The following is a 15,290-nucleotide window of genomic DNA, read 5'->3' as shown; positions in this document are numbered from 1 at the left end:
CTACCTTTACTGTTGTAAATTGAGAGAATTTCACATTTAATTTCCAGTCTCATTGTTCATTTTACATGCTGCCAAAGCTCAGTCAGACAAAAAGTAGGCTTACCAGCACCAGCTCTTAGCTGTCTGCCCCTTTGATTCCCTTTCCTCTTAGAGTAGACCTGTCTTGTGATGCCTGTTCACTCTTTCCTTCATCTACACATTTCATCCAGCCCAGTTTGAGCAAATGAGTACAAAATGCTGTCCCTGAACAAAAGGAAATTTATTGTGTAGCCAGTAATTATAAATGAATATTACCAATCCCAAAGAGGGCAAAGAAATCTGTTATAAAATCAAAGCATGAAAATGTGGTCCTTTGTGTAAAAGAGAGAAGGTAATATTTCTAATTGAAAATTAAGGCAAGAAGCATGATACTAGCAAAGTGTATTTATTGTGTTAACGTACCATTTGTCTTCTGGGCAAGTTACTAAAGGTCATTTGTTCTTCATGGCAAGTGTTGAAAATAGTTTATGTTGTGGGTCTAACTTAAAGGAACAATGTCAAAACCCTCAGGCCCAAAATGACCTTTTTATGCCAACACAGAGATCTGAATCTCTTACTGAGGATAGTGGTGATGATTGTGTTTCACTCTCTGCTCCCTCCCTCCTCCTTCCAATCCCCCCCCCCTTCCAGATGCAATTCCCTGCAGAAGACACAACAGGCGGCAGAGCTGCTGTGCCCACTCTGTGCCTTGTACTGCTCATCCCTAGCTCCTCATCCCAGGCACCAAAGACAAGCAGCTTGTCAACGTGGCTGTCTCCCAAATCACCCTCTAACCTAGTGAAAGGTAATGCCTCTGTGAGAGAGAGAAAAGGGAGGGGAAGATGTCAGACCCACCCTCGTCTCCTGAAAGAAAAGGAGCAGATGCTGCCATGTATTCTAGAAGGCAGGACATGACAACAGAGTCAGTTCTCATTTCGAAAACCTACAATGATGCTGTTTTCCTGCCTGAACAGAGCTTCCTGGGGTCACATCTAGGTGTTTCTCTCAGAAGGGCCTAGCTGTAACAGAGGGAGGAGTGGTGTTGCTGGTGTACTGCCAATGACATGAAAAAACACGTGCAGTATGAAAGACACAGAGAGACAGACGGATATATAGTTGGAATATAAGGTGCTGAATGGCTGCAGACTGGCAAAACACCTGGAGTCTCACGTGATAATTTAAAACAGCTCACCTCTGCTAGTGCACAGATGCTTTCCCTTACGTGTTAGTATAAGATCAATGCAATGACCTCGTCCTCATGCTTGATGTTGCTACATTTTCCTCAAGTCTCTTTAGCCAGAGCATCTTGTGAGCTCCTGCAGATGTGGGACACAAAAAGGCACTAGACAGCACTTTAGAAAAGAAACTAGGATACGTACATCATAGAACTGTGAATACCTTTCCGATTTTGAGGAAATAATCCCACTGCACTGGGCCACGCTGTTCTGGCAATGCAGAACAAACAGCACTGCTGCTGCACTCTTCTACAGGTAGACTTTGAGTCTCTACAGCCATCATTCCCACACTTGTAAGCCACTCCTGTGACTTCTGACACATGATATATCGGGTATACAACATATATGGCAGTACAGGGAACATGTCATGTTCTCCAGCACCAGACATCCTTCAAGGGGTTCCATGTAGAAGATGTGCATTTTACAGGCTGAATCCCAAAAGGTGAACACCTCCAGTGAATTAATGCTGAGCAAGTTTAGCATAACCTTTCAGAAGGCACTCAGCACTTTGCAGGATTTAAATGCAAAAGTCTCAAAAAGGCAAGGCTCATTTTCCTGAATTCCCAGCTCTGGCTGCCATTTGTGACAGACTTCACACATTTTTATGCTGCCCTGTCACATTTGGGTGGCAAAAAAATGGCAAAGTATAGATGCCGTGACAAGTAGATGAGACATGTTTTTCCTCTTTAGTGTTCTTAGGCTCAGATTTCCCTTCAACACATAGAGAAAGACAAAAAGCCCTTGGGGCAGACAGAAACAGTTTAAGAGTTTAGTTACTTGGTAATTGTTAAAAGGATTTTAAAAAATTAAAAATTAAAACTTTATAAAATATAGAGCAACCTTGGCCTTTCTGAAAGTGGATAATTTCGTATGTGTAGACTAATGTAATAAATAAAAATATGCAAAGGCGTATATTCTAATGTAGATTTTTATACACAGACCTTATGAGTGAAGTTCTTTACTAGATTCATGAACAACATTAAGAGTTTTCTGGATGCCTTTTTTTTTCTTTTTCAGTTGATTGTAAAGATTTCTTGTAAGAAAAACTACAGGAGCAAAACAGACATTACGGTTCATGATTTCTATGAAATCAAACGTTTATTTTCCTTGACATAAGGATCCAGGAGCAAATGAGTTACTTGGATAATAGATCTTCTTGGAAGGCCATGGGAAACCTAGCTATACTTTATATTAGACATATGCTTAAAAAAAATAGAAAGCTGTATGGTTGAGTGTGGGAGATTGAAGTGGGATACCACATACAGCCAGTCCTATATAGCTGTGATTCCTGTGTTTTGACTTTGCATTTGGTGAAGTTGCAAGAAAATTATTCTTCTCACAGATGGAAAATCTCCAAGGGCCCCAGGAAGCCTCTGCAAGAGCAGTCAATCATCAGACTTATCAGGACTCTTTTGGTTGGCTCACAAATGTATGAAATACTGTCCCTTAAAATACATATAAATAAATAAACCTACAATTAGGTTTACCCCTTACTCATCCACTGTTTGTTTCCTTTTTGCAAAGAATATATGCATTTTTATTAGCCAAAAGCAAGCATCCACAGAACAAGATGTAAAGTCAGAGCTATCACTTGGGTGGTATCCCTTTGACTCAGACATGCACCAGGCTTTCCTTTAATGGGCAAATTGCAGACTTTGATAATTCTGTCCTACACAGCTGTAGTTAACACCAAGTATCTAATAGTAACTGTGACCTTAATCAAGTTTCAGTATGGAAATTTTCTTCCACCTTAATCTCCTGTGTCTGTTTCACAGCAGAATGTCCAAGTCAAATCCTACAGCTGAAAATAGCTTATTTTAAATCATGAGATATTAAATATTCTTGCTAAAATTCTGGGTCCCTTGAATTCTATAGCAGATATCCCACTGACTTCAACAGAGCTAAGATTTTTACCAGGAAGAATTCAGTTTGCAGAGGTAAAGCAATAGTCTGAATCAACTCCTACCCAACCCATGGAAAGACTCCTATTCATATCAATGGATTGGATCAGACTTTAAGCCCATCTTGGCAGAGCTAGGAGCCACACCCTCAGAGATAGTGAAAGAATTGTTGTAAATGCCAGACAGAATTAGGAAGTACAAGAACTCCCAGTACTTCATGCTGTGTTTTACAAGAAATTTAAAGCTTTAAGCTAGACATAAAATTAAACAAACTGCAATTAGATTAAAAAGCAGTAATTTCTTTGAATTAAAAACCTAAGCTAAATTTTCTTGTAATCCTTAAAGTAAGCAAAGTAGAATCACAATTTACTTACATGTAAAAGAAAACCTGTAAGAGAGACAGAGAAATAGAAAACAGAATAATCTTAGGGAAAACACACACACACAAAAAAAAACACTAAATTTTAGAAGTAACCTCAACCTTCAGTGATGGTTCTAAGATTCCATCTATGTTTTTGGCTTCTGCTTACGTTGTAGTGAATCATACTGTACTGATACATGAAAAACGGTCATGACTGAATGAGAAAGCATGATACACAGGTGATGCCATGGAAGATGTTTGCAACATGGGATTAGGTTTCCAACCTTGGCCTATTAATTTCGTCTGAAACACTGAAGCAGCAATCAAATATTTCACACAGATTGGTTTTGCTTGCAAGGGTTTTCCTGTGGCAAAGATGACTGCTGTTGTGTTATTTTCTGAGATCTGTTCTTTCATGGTATTGGTAGGATATCATTCAAAACTGATCAAGCAAATGGCCACATGCTTGGAATTTGTTTATTGATTTTTAACCTACTCTCCCATAACAAGCAACGTGCTTTGAAACAATACCTTATAGGCAGCAATGGCTATGGTATGCAGTTAAGATGATAGCAATGAAATGAATGGAAAAAATACATGCAGAAGGAGGATGGATTGAAGACAGAGGGGCAAATAAGTATGAATACCATGTCCATCATTTATATCTTTTTAGGAAATATGCACTCCCTACGAAGATCTAACACGTAAGTGCAAAGAACACATCTTCCAGATGGGACAGTGTGCTGGTTAAAGACCACAGAGGGACCACAAGCACAACACAGCCGGCAGGAAGATGACGGAAGGGCTCCCGCTCACTTCATTTGCACTGAGCAGCACTGCCAAGTACCACAACATGTGAAGAAGTTTCCCCTGGCTCTGTCCTACCAGCAGCCCTGGTTAAGGCAGTGGAAAACTTTGTACCTTGATTCCCCATGTTGATGCCATCACTCTCTAGCTGAAGAAGAATGCAAGCCCAGTTTCCTATTAAAGAGATAGATAGCACATGCTGCTACCCAGAACGAGACAGATGTGGACAGCCACAACTCCCCTCTGAAGAATCCACAGAAGAACAAAAAATTGAACATGTAGAACACAATAAAAGGAATGTACCATGCTAATAAAATCAACTAGAAAGGGCATAAGGGAAATTTAGACAGCTAAGAAGGAATCTGAAAAGTACATGTTTGGAGAGGTTAAAAAAGGAAAGAAAAAGGATATGCCAGCCTTCAATTACATTTAAATATTGAAAACATTTCCTTTTTCCAGTGACAAAACAATTTTCAAAAAACATGTTAGTCTAACCATCTTGAATTTCAAAAAATAAAAAAGGCAAAAGGAGAAAGATAAACTTAATTAAAAATATAAGCAAGATTTTCTATCACAATTCTTTAAAATTCCAACCTCCAGACCTGAAGGAGAGTCCAAATGCATTTTGTGATCATTTTTTCAGAATACTGATATCCAGAGAAGGCAAAGAAGGGTACTCTCTCATCTGTTAAGTGCACTTGGCAAAAACAAATGAAGACACATAAAAGAAAACAGAAAACTCCTCCCCATGCATAATGGCAGAGGAAATGGTGAAGGAATAAGTTGTTTATTTGGGGACCTGCATCTTTTGAGCAGCAATCTGGCAGCTGCTGTACTTACTGCTTACATTTGAGACTAACCTCTACTATGGCAGTAGTAGATTGCATATGGGGCTCATCATTAGACTTTTAGGCTGGGGATTTCCAGGCATTCAGCCTGTGGCACAGTTCATCTGCTTCTGAGGTAAACAAGAGCTGTAGTGTTTAATTCCATAGCAGCAGAGAGAAATCATGAGCATTTTTAAATCACCAATCCCTACTACACAACAAGACCAGACACAGTCTCTGATAACTGCTCAAAAAAAATTTGCAGACAAAAGATGTCTGCATAAAACTACCCAGAGGAACTGGTACAGAGTTTGGACTGTTTCTTTGCTGAAATGGATGCCTAATCTGTCCCTAACAGCTTGGAAGGACATCTGTATAGAACTTCCAGACTCGCAGCACTGTCTACAGTGGGATATTATAGGACACTGTTAGGAGAAATGAGAATGATGAAAGAACATGAAATGCAGGAGAGGAAAAAAATGTGAGTTATGTAGGCTCTCCCCACATGTAGTCACTACACATTATTTAGGTGTGAAATAGACCAAATTACTGCCTGTCTGCACATACTAAGTAGACAATGAACAGACAGTGAGATACCTGAAAGAAAGAGTTATCTGGTGGATGTTGATTTTAAATTGTATCACGCAACTTTGCTGCTCTTTCATATAGGGAAGGGAAAAGAAAAGAGGTCTGTGCTTTACATGAGCACCCCATCATTTATCTCTTTAAGTCATAAATATTTTATGTTATCTGTCCTATTTTCAAAACATACTTTTGGCCATACCTAATGGGGGCAAAAATGTCTTTTTAATTAATTAGGGGCAAGAAAGTAAATTCCATGATGATGTTATCAAAAGCAGTCACAGCTGATTTAATTTTGCTGGCATGGAAGTCAATGGAGATTTCAACACTGACTGCAGACACAGCAGAATTCAATTAATGACAAGACTTTTGAGCAGTACATGAAATACATTCAGTAGCATCCATCCTCCTTCGTAAGAAGTTAGCAGAGCTAACAGCAGAGTGTGTTGCTGTTCAGTCTGTATTCTGGTAGCACAGCCTAGCTCTGAGTAAATAATACTAAACAATAATTCCTGGTTAAGAATTCATTATACAGAAGGTTCAAAATAAGAAAGAGAAAGAGAAAAAAAATCTCGAAAACATAGCCATTTACGGTTGTGCACACTTAAAATCACATTTAGTAAAGCTGCATGGGTTAAAGCAAATAATAATAATAATCAGAATTAAACTAAATAAAATTTGTCAGAATGGAAAGAAAACAAATCCAAACTCTTGACAGCAACATAAAACCAGAATTCTGCCCATTCCCTTCATAATGGCTTTTCTATTGAACTTCATTCTGACCTTTTATTACTTTCCCAACATTGAAGAATATTGCTTTTCAACACTCTTCATGTCTTTGCTACCCCTGCCATTATTCCTGCTTCTATTGTTGAGAGCTGTTAGCCACTGCTGTTCCAAGGTGCACAGAAGTGCTGTACCTTAAAAAAACAAAAACAAAAACAAACAACAACAACAACAACAACAAACAGGCAAGAACATAAGTACTTTTTGAGGGAAAAAAAATAGCAAAATGTTTCCCACTTTTCCTTCTACAGACCAAAGCCACAATTTGGTATAAAATTAAATAATAATGGAACAAAATGAATAAACGATAGTTTAATAAGTTTAATAAATACTCCAAGAGATTGAAAAGCATGAAATCAATTTTGTGCTGGAAGGGATGAAAAAAGGGCACTTTTATACGATTTGACTGAACTTAAATAGACATTGTCCTGATCCGGTAATTGTTCCATACTCAGAACATCTATTGAATTCAATGGGAGCTCCAAAACCAGATCAATTAGAGGATCAGAGTTGTTTGGGAAAGGCCTGCCCATCACTTTGAGAAAACAAACCAGACAGACATTGAAGAAGAATGTAAGCCCATAACTAGTCTACAAGATTAAACAAACGAGGCTATGCAAATGCTACAGCCCACAAAGACGCACACAGGCACATGCAATCCTAATGATGTCTCTTAAAATCAAGTCTTGCTCACAGTGAAGAAGGGCTTTGTCACCAACTTTAATGTGAATATCAGCTTTATAATGCGAGTATGACTAGGCTTTAGGAGGAAAAGTCAACATGCTAACATTAAGATACTACATAATTTGCACTACATGTCTAAGGCATGCTGGATCAACACAGCCCAGCAGCTCTTTGCACCAGCAGAAAGCCTGTCAGAGTACAGTCTCGCCCTTAAGCAGAGGCGAAACTCTGGCTCCAGTCCAGAGCAACTAAGACCAAGACACAAACAAAGTCTCCTTCCAGGCTTGCAGCTGGATCCTAGTGGACAAACCTCTGGGCTGCTGTGGAGCCCTGCTGGTTTTAGTTCTGCAAAAGCACAGAGACCTAACTGCAAGACACGGACCCTTAATTCCTAAGAAATACTGTAAGAGCTATTTTAAAATGGGAATCATAATGGAGAATTTATTAAAAAAAAAAAAAGTTTAGCTTTTTTTTCTTGATGTTTAAAAATGGCATCTGATCCCGCAGTCATTAATCCCTTTTCAGTATTTCCTGGATCCCCATTTAGCTCTGTGTATCAGTTTCACATAGCAGAAGAGCCTCATGTAGGTTCACCTAGCCATTTGTTAAGGTCTCTGAGGAAACCGTACTCATACGGTACAACCCGAGCATACTTCAGTACGAAGGTAAGTAGCCTGAGGTAGGACATTCAGTCTAAAATGGGCTCTAACTTCAGCAGTCGAGATTTTGATTAGCTTTACAATGACAGATGTTTCTGCAAACAGAAGTCTAATAATAAAACATAGTGATGAAATTTAGCACTCTTTTTTTTTTCATGGCAAGGGAAGTCATCAAGTAGTTCAAAGCTAGTCCATCTCCAAGTGGCAAATCCCTACCACGTGGAGTATCAGCAGTTCATCTACACTCCCTGTTTTACACAACCATGTAAAACAGATTCCAAAAGGACTTAAAGGGGTTGTATGAATAATCATACAGAGCCAGGAAAAAGGTCCTCCATTCAACTCTCTGGCATTGATTGAGAACACATACCCAGTGAGCAACTAGAGAAGAGAGTCAGATACAGAGTGATTCTTCCTCCTGTGCATATTCCAACCTACAGCTCACAGACTTTCCAAGTACCCCAAAACACAGCCCCCAGGCTGTATCTGCATCTTTGCATTCAACAGCCCTGATGGACTTTTCTGCTACCTGCTTGACTGATTGCTTTCTAACTATAAAATTACTTGTCCATACTGGGCTCCAAAGCAGATGCAACTACACCTGTGCCATTTGAGACAGAACAACCCCTCGCAATGGGTTTTCCCCAATGTCTCCTCTTTGTATGTCAGCCCAAAGCAGGTATTCACAGCTCCTGCTGGGCAGCTGCAACCATCACTAGCTGTGGACTCCATATACTCCTCATCTACCACTAAGGTGCAATGATGGCAATGCACGAAGCCAGTTCACGTATTCAGGGTGGCCACCTTCTCCAAAAAGCTATTCTTACAGCCAGAGTCTGTGTTTTTATCCAACCGACTGCTGAACAGAAAAATCTCTCCTCCATTTATTTCAGACCCTGCAGATGGGAAAAAAACAAAACAAAACAAAACAAAAGGGAAGTATTTTAAAAAGATGCAGCAGTTCCACAATCACTTCCATAGGATCACAGAAAAAATCAGGTCAGAAGAGACCTCAGCAGGCCTCTGGTCCAACTGCCTGCTCGAAACGGGGTCAGCTAAGATCAAAGCAGGGTAAGCGAGGAGTCAACACAAAAGCCAGCATCTGCTAAAAGACAATTTTCTCCCTTTGACCCTCAGCCATATGTTCCTGCTACATCATCAGGACAGTTGCTGATGCTTGTATGAGTGTGTCAATTAAAAACTAACTAAACGTTATTTTGCAGCCAGATCAGTCCCTTGCTCTGGCTCCCTACACAATTGCCAAGCACTAGAAAGGATGCACAACAACTGTGACAGCCCATTCTGGTGCCTCTTTGAAGTGGTTATCCAGGTACTGTTCAAGTCTTTCCCTTTCAGTCCACTGATTCTAAGACATCTTAGTAGTTGGCAAAACATGTTATGACCTTCATTACTTTGTAAAAGCCTTATAAGTTCCAAGTAAAAACTCAGACCTCTGGATAACAAATTCAAGCCTGTTGAGAACCTCTTGCTTTTCATCACTACCATTCACAGGCTCTTTGAAGTAGTCCACAGTTGTTCAGCACTGGTTGAAAATGCTGGAAAAACAACTCTTCTAAGAAGACTATACCTTGCTGAAATAGAAGAACTAGCAGATCTTCCCATCAAATCCTCAGTGGACTGTGTCCCCTATTTTAAAAACAATGCTTGCCAGTGACTGCACTGCTGATTAATCTGTCTTAAAATGGGTAAATCAGAAAGAACGTCTTTCTTCTTACTTCCATACTCAGAAGCATAAAATATTTTGCATGACGTTCTGAAAAAATGCACTGCAGTTCATAGAGGGCATTATTGTGAAATGGTAAATGGTACAGAGATCATTTGCTCATGTTTACTTCTTTTCATAATACAAGACATACAGTTAAATGGCATATAATGTATTTGAAATTAAAACACTTCTTCAAGAAATATAAAAAGATCTAAACACTATGTAACATATAATTAACTTGAGAAACCAGCTAAAAGAGCTTGGCAGGACTCTTAAAAGATTAATGTATGTGTGGATAAAAACATCCATATTTGCATTTAAAATAAAGCCTCCTCCTGTAAGTGAGTTAGACAATACATCTCAGTTGTGGAGTCTGTACTCCATGAAGTGCTGGGTACAGGTCACCATCAGCCACCGAGTGCTTGTGAGATCAGTTCTCAGTCCTTACATACGGATGAAGCCCTTGCAGACTGAGCAGGGAGCACAGAGAGAGCGTGTCTGTATGTCTCTGGCAGCTGCTGAGCTCTCCTGAAGGATGTTGGTCTGAGGGGTGCATGTTGAAGTTCACAAGGCAAAGCTGCATGGAGAAAATTTGTACAACCGTACTTCTGTTTGGTGCCTAATCCTCAGTGGAGCTGTGTGTGATTCATCACTTGAGCAAACCGATTTAATTTTAAATAGGATCTAACTTCTAAACTAGTCTTTCTTTTTAGTGTGGGGTTGAGACAGATACCCTCCACAGGTCCCTAACATATTCTGTGATTCTATGAGGAAATCAAAAAAAAAAAAAAAAAAAAAACGGAAACAGAAAAACAGAATGCACTGTACAGAATGTGGAATAATGGAGGGTTTTAAATGTTTGTGACCTGCTACTGTATTTGCACCAAAATACTGATTTCCAGAAGAGGTATCATGTTAAGGAATGTTCACAGGTGTTCGCAGATATAGGTTACAGAGATAAAAGTACAGGAGGGATGATAAGAGATCAGCTAAGGACAGTAAGAAAGGCAGCTTTGTATCTCTTCAAGGCAAGTAAAAGAAGTAAAAAAGAATAAGCCTTATTGACAAATAACAATATTGGACAACAATTATTTTCAATATTATCAGACATAAAACTGGAAGAATAAAAATTCACTTCAAAATATGCAGACATTTCCAAAATGATCAGCTTCCCTTCCCCCATCTCCCACTACCACTGCTGAATAGTTTGAATTTGGTTTCCACTATGAAGAAAGAAGAGTAAAATCCCTCCAGAAATGCAGCTGGGGTTTTATTTCTCTGAGTTTGTATCTGCATTTATGAGTGAATTACAAACCCAAGCAAACTGAGCGTAAGGCTAATCAAAATGCAGCGGAATTACAATATAGCTAACCATCACTGCTGTTCCTCTCACTTCTTCTTTTCATTCTGCATTGAAGATAGGTTTAGGTGCAGGTGAGAAAGGGGAAAGAAAAAAAACAAAAACAAAAACAAAAAAACCACTTGTGACTATTTAAAGTATTAACTTCCAGCACAGCAGCTTGCAGAATATGTGTGCTTCTGAGGATGATTAATATTACCAGCAGCAACAAGGGGGCATGAAAAAGAGGGGGGAAGAAAAGAATGGAAGCAGTGTCAACTACAAAAAATCTAGCATGAAATTGGGTCATCTGAAGTTGTTACCAAGTACATTAGACTTTGAAATCATTAATGTTTAGTGTATACATTTCTGGAATAAAAAGCACATACAAACAGTAAAAATAATTTCTCAGAGTACCAGCTCAGGTCAGTAGCTGTATACTACCTGTAGCTGGCTAGACCTGAGCTGAAAGATTAGAATGTGGAAAACTTGAGGTATATGTAGCACAGAAAGACATACCAACAAAACAGGGGAGACAATGAAATGTATGTTGGTGAGGTGAAGAAGGCTGATACATCAGAATAGATGTGATAGAAACTCACATGTGATGTCAACAGGGAAGAGTGATGCCCAGGGAAGAAGAGTTTTTTTTCAACTGTGACCTGAGTAACCCCTCAACTTCCTTCAAAAATTGGATCCTTTATTTCTTCTTTTGCAGAGTTGCTGCAAAATTTTAATTATCTGCCATCATCCCTAGGTAAATTTGATGGGATATTTAGAAAATAATAATAATAGGCCTGATTGAACACTATTTTTACAGTTATGATTCCATGAATTTGCCTCACAAATTGGGCCATTGGTCTGAGAGACCAATTAAAATATTGAATTAGTCTAAACATAGTTGCAAAAACTGTCAAGTTCCACACGGATCTGGAAAAGCAGAAGTAAAAACTAGACAAAATATTGAGCACTCCTCTTCCACATTGGCTCCACCATTGCCCACCTCCAACCTACTCACCCTACCCTGACTCTGCTGAGCTCTGTGTAAGGCACATATCTCCAGTCTGCCCAGGATTACAAGGATGCAAAGAAGCTGCAAGAAGAAACTCACAGCTGGGTTTTATCAACATCTTTTTTATGGTTTTATCAACCAAGGGATGTCCCCTTCACCTGCTGCTGTGACCTCAGTTCCTCACATGATGCTTGCTCCCAGCCCCACTGCTCCTGCTACCAATGCAGCCAACGCAGGGCACCCCCAGGCACCTCCCAAAGGTGAAGGTCATGGCTAGACTTTTTTTTTTAAGATATTTGCATTCAAGCCGTTTAACAATATTTTACTGTAGGATAGATTATTATTCCCCAGCTAAGAAACACAAGGACTTGGATGCAGGTTTCCTTCCTTCAAACATTTTTGCCATATTGGAACAGGCTGTGGGTACAGCATGCTCCTGTCAATAGGGCCACATACAAAACACAGCACTTTCCTGTAAGAATTTGACTTTGAAAGCAGTCATTAAATTATTAGACTTTAAATAAAAAGGAAGTACATGTTTTTTCTTAAATCATGACTTACTGAAATGAATTTTCACACAGCTTATCCACCGGTGACACATTCTGGCCCAAATGCTGTTTTGTGCAAATAATGATAAAAGGAACAACAGCAGCAGAACTTCTCTGTGACCCCTCTTTACTTGTGATTTAGAAACAACCAGCGCACAATCTTGCAGCTACACAGGTGGGGATCTGAGGCAATGAAATTGTCGGTGCCAGCATTATTTTGAAGCCAGCTGCCATCATGGAGATCTGAGACAAAATGCAAGTGGTGCTGCCTTCATAGGAATCCATACATTTGTCACTTCTCACTTGCTACAACTATGCATACTGCACTCACCTACGTGGTGCAAGGTAATGGATAAAACATGAAATCAAAGTTACACAGTTGTTTGTATCCTACCAAAACATGGTATCTGAAAATACCCTGCACGATGGCAAAGAAAGGGTGAGTAAGGCAGTTTGGGTTCAGACAGATACCCAAATCAACAGCCGAGTTCTAGCTCATGAGTTGTCCCACGCATTGCAAGATGACCACTCACATATTGAAAGCTGGCCGTCTGTTTTAGCCTGACTATAACCCAGTCATACCTGGTATATTAAAATCGACTGGAACCATATGTGGTCAAGACTCACTCGTCAGGCTGACTGTTGCAGTGATGTATAATATTCACACTAATACTTCATCCGCTTTCAAAAACAAACAAAAATTCTTTTCAGCTTTCCCTTGTTTAGTAACAGTCAGTGCTTATGCTAAATTTAAGACAGACCAGAAAAAAAAAAAAAAAAAAAAAAAAAAAAAAGACTATCTATCAGCCAGATTTGACTTTTAATGGTAAACTTCTTGTCTTGAAAATGTAAAAAGAGCCTTGAACTGCAGCGATATGCCTCATTTTTGTTTTGGTTTGTGTGGTACTTTTTAAGTGATAAAACTACTTTTTTTTTACTTTTTTTTTTTTTTTAAATAATGCTCATTAAATCATTATGAAATATACTTGTGTAGTACCAAAAAGCTCTATACCTGACATAAGATATCCACAGAGGAGTTAAATATTTAAGCTTATCTTCAGCTTACTACAAAAAGATTTTAACCTTTAGCTGATCTGTCCTTACATTTGATTGTTACCCACTGCGATGCACAACCAGAAACATGGGTTTCCCTGTGCGCTGCTTTCTGCTCTAAGCAACGCACCTATGACTCTACCTTAACTCCTCTGCTGGCTTCAGAGAAATGCATGCGTGAAGCTGCTCTAATATCCTCAAAAGTCAACAGCCAATACAGAGGAATATGAGCCTCATCACTTTAAGGCTTTAGCTCCAACATTTTTAGTGTGGTTTTTGTTTTAATTGGGCATTTTGGTTTAAATCCTACTTTCTGACTGATGATTTTTTCGATTAATGCAACTCATTTGCAGCTTGGTATTTTGCCTAGTTCCCTTCAAATTGAAGCAATTATAGAAAAAATTAAGTGCTCCAATAATTTTAAACCTCTCTACACTCTGCAATATTATCAGTGTACTTCACTTTTTTTTTAAAGGTGCAAGCTCTTCAGAAGTGCTTACTATTCAAGCACGCACAGTCTATGAACTGATTAAATATTATCAGACAATTTAAAATCTTTATGAGAGCTTTGGCTTTCCAACATTGAAAGCAAATGCTGTGCTAAACTCGGATGATGCTATGACATGGTATGCTCCAAACAAAAGAAATACCAAAATTATTTTCAAAAAAATGCAATCTCAGGCTTCATATATACAACAGCAGAAAAAAATAGCCTCTTCCCATTTGAAGGACGAACTCTTTCTTCTCAGATCATGAGCCAGAGAACTTAGGCCAAAGTCCTGCCAGACATATGTGTAGACCGCTGCATGCAAAGCCTCATTGACTTCCATGCTGTTTCAAGAGCAGCCATAAAGGTCTTTGTTGCAAAACTATCTGCACAGCTGGGGCTTTAAGGAATGTATATTTCACTTTGAAACACAAAACAAAACCCAAAATGGACCACAGATAGACAGAAGCACGCACCTGAGGGAATGCAAATGTTTGACATGACTACCACCTTTGCCATACGGCAGCCAAACTTCTGCTGCTCTTCTTATACCAGGAGCTCATATACATGATGAAATGAGCAGGAAGCTATCTCATCTTACAGACTTAAATGGTATCTTAAAGAGTCCACTTTTATAAATCTGCTGTATTTAATCATCATTTCACTGCTCTTTTCATGTACAGATTTCAGAGTAGATAAGGATTTTAGAGTAGATATAAATGTGAAAACCTACATGCATAAACCTTATTATTTCTTTCCAATAGAAGAAACTAAGGCAAAGAGTGAGCTTGTTTCAGCTAGTATTGTTAAAAGACTATAAACCAAAGAAATACACACAACATACATAAATGAAATCAATGCTCTTAGTGCAAGGCTCAGCTTTTTCCCATACGTAACACCACATCCATAATTTCAAAAGATACTGTATTCTATATGATGGGACATGACTTCTGAACACTAGCATTACTGCATCCTCTAGTTTATCTGTATGAAGGCTATCCCTCACATTAATTTTTGAACCACCCAGTTAAAATCAACAACATAACTACAACACGACAGATTCCTGCCAACGCTGAATATTTATTATTACTTCCTTAAAGAGAGGGCAAAAAAGCAACATAGGTTATCTTTCTTTTGTGTGTGTGCACTAAATACCACAAGAGCAGTTTGTAGGCTCAAGGGTAAATTTTTGATTGCTCAACAAATGCCATTACATTCCACACAGATTTCTCCTGATTGACCTAAAAAGCAATCCCCTGGAGATG

At 38.9% G+C, this 15,290-nt stretch overlaps 1 protein-coding gene across 10 annotated transcripts in view; it reads right to left on the bottom strand.

The window, feature by feature from the left end:
* Nucleotides 1-15,290, bottom strand: part of SOX5 (SRY-box transcription factor 5) — a 650,695-nt gene that overhangs the window by 608,000 nt on the left and 27,405 nt on the right. The gene's annotated exons all lie outside the window — the stretch shown is intronic.

The sequence above is a fragment of the Aythya ferina genome, assembly GCF_964211825.1.
Source record: "Aythya ferina genome assembly, chromosome: 1".
Classification (NCBI taxonomy): Eukaryota; Metazoa; Chordata; class Aves; order Anseriformes; family Anatidae; genus Aythya; species Aythya ferina.
The sequence above is the reverse complement of the archived record's forward strand: the minus strand, read 5'-3'. Positions and strand labels throughout refer to the sequence as shown.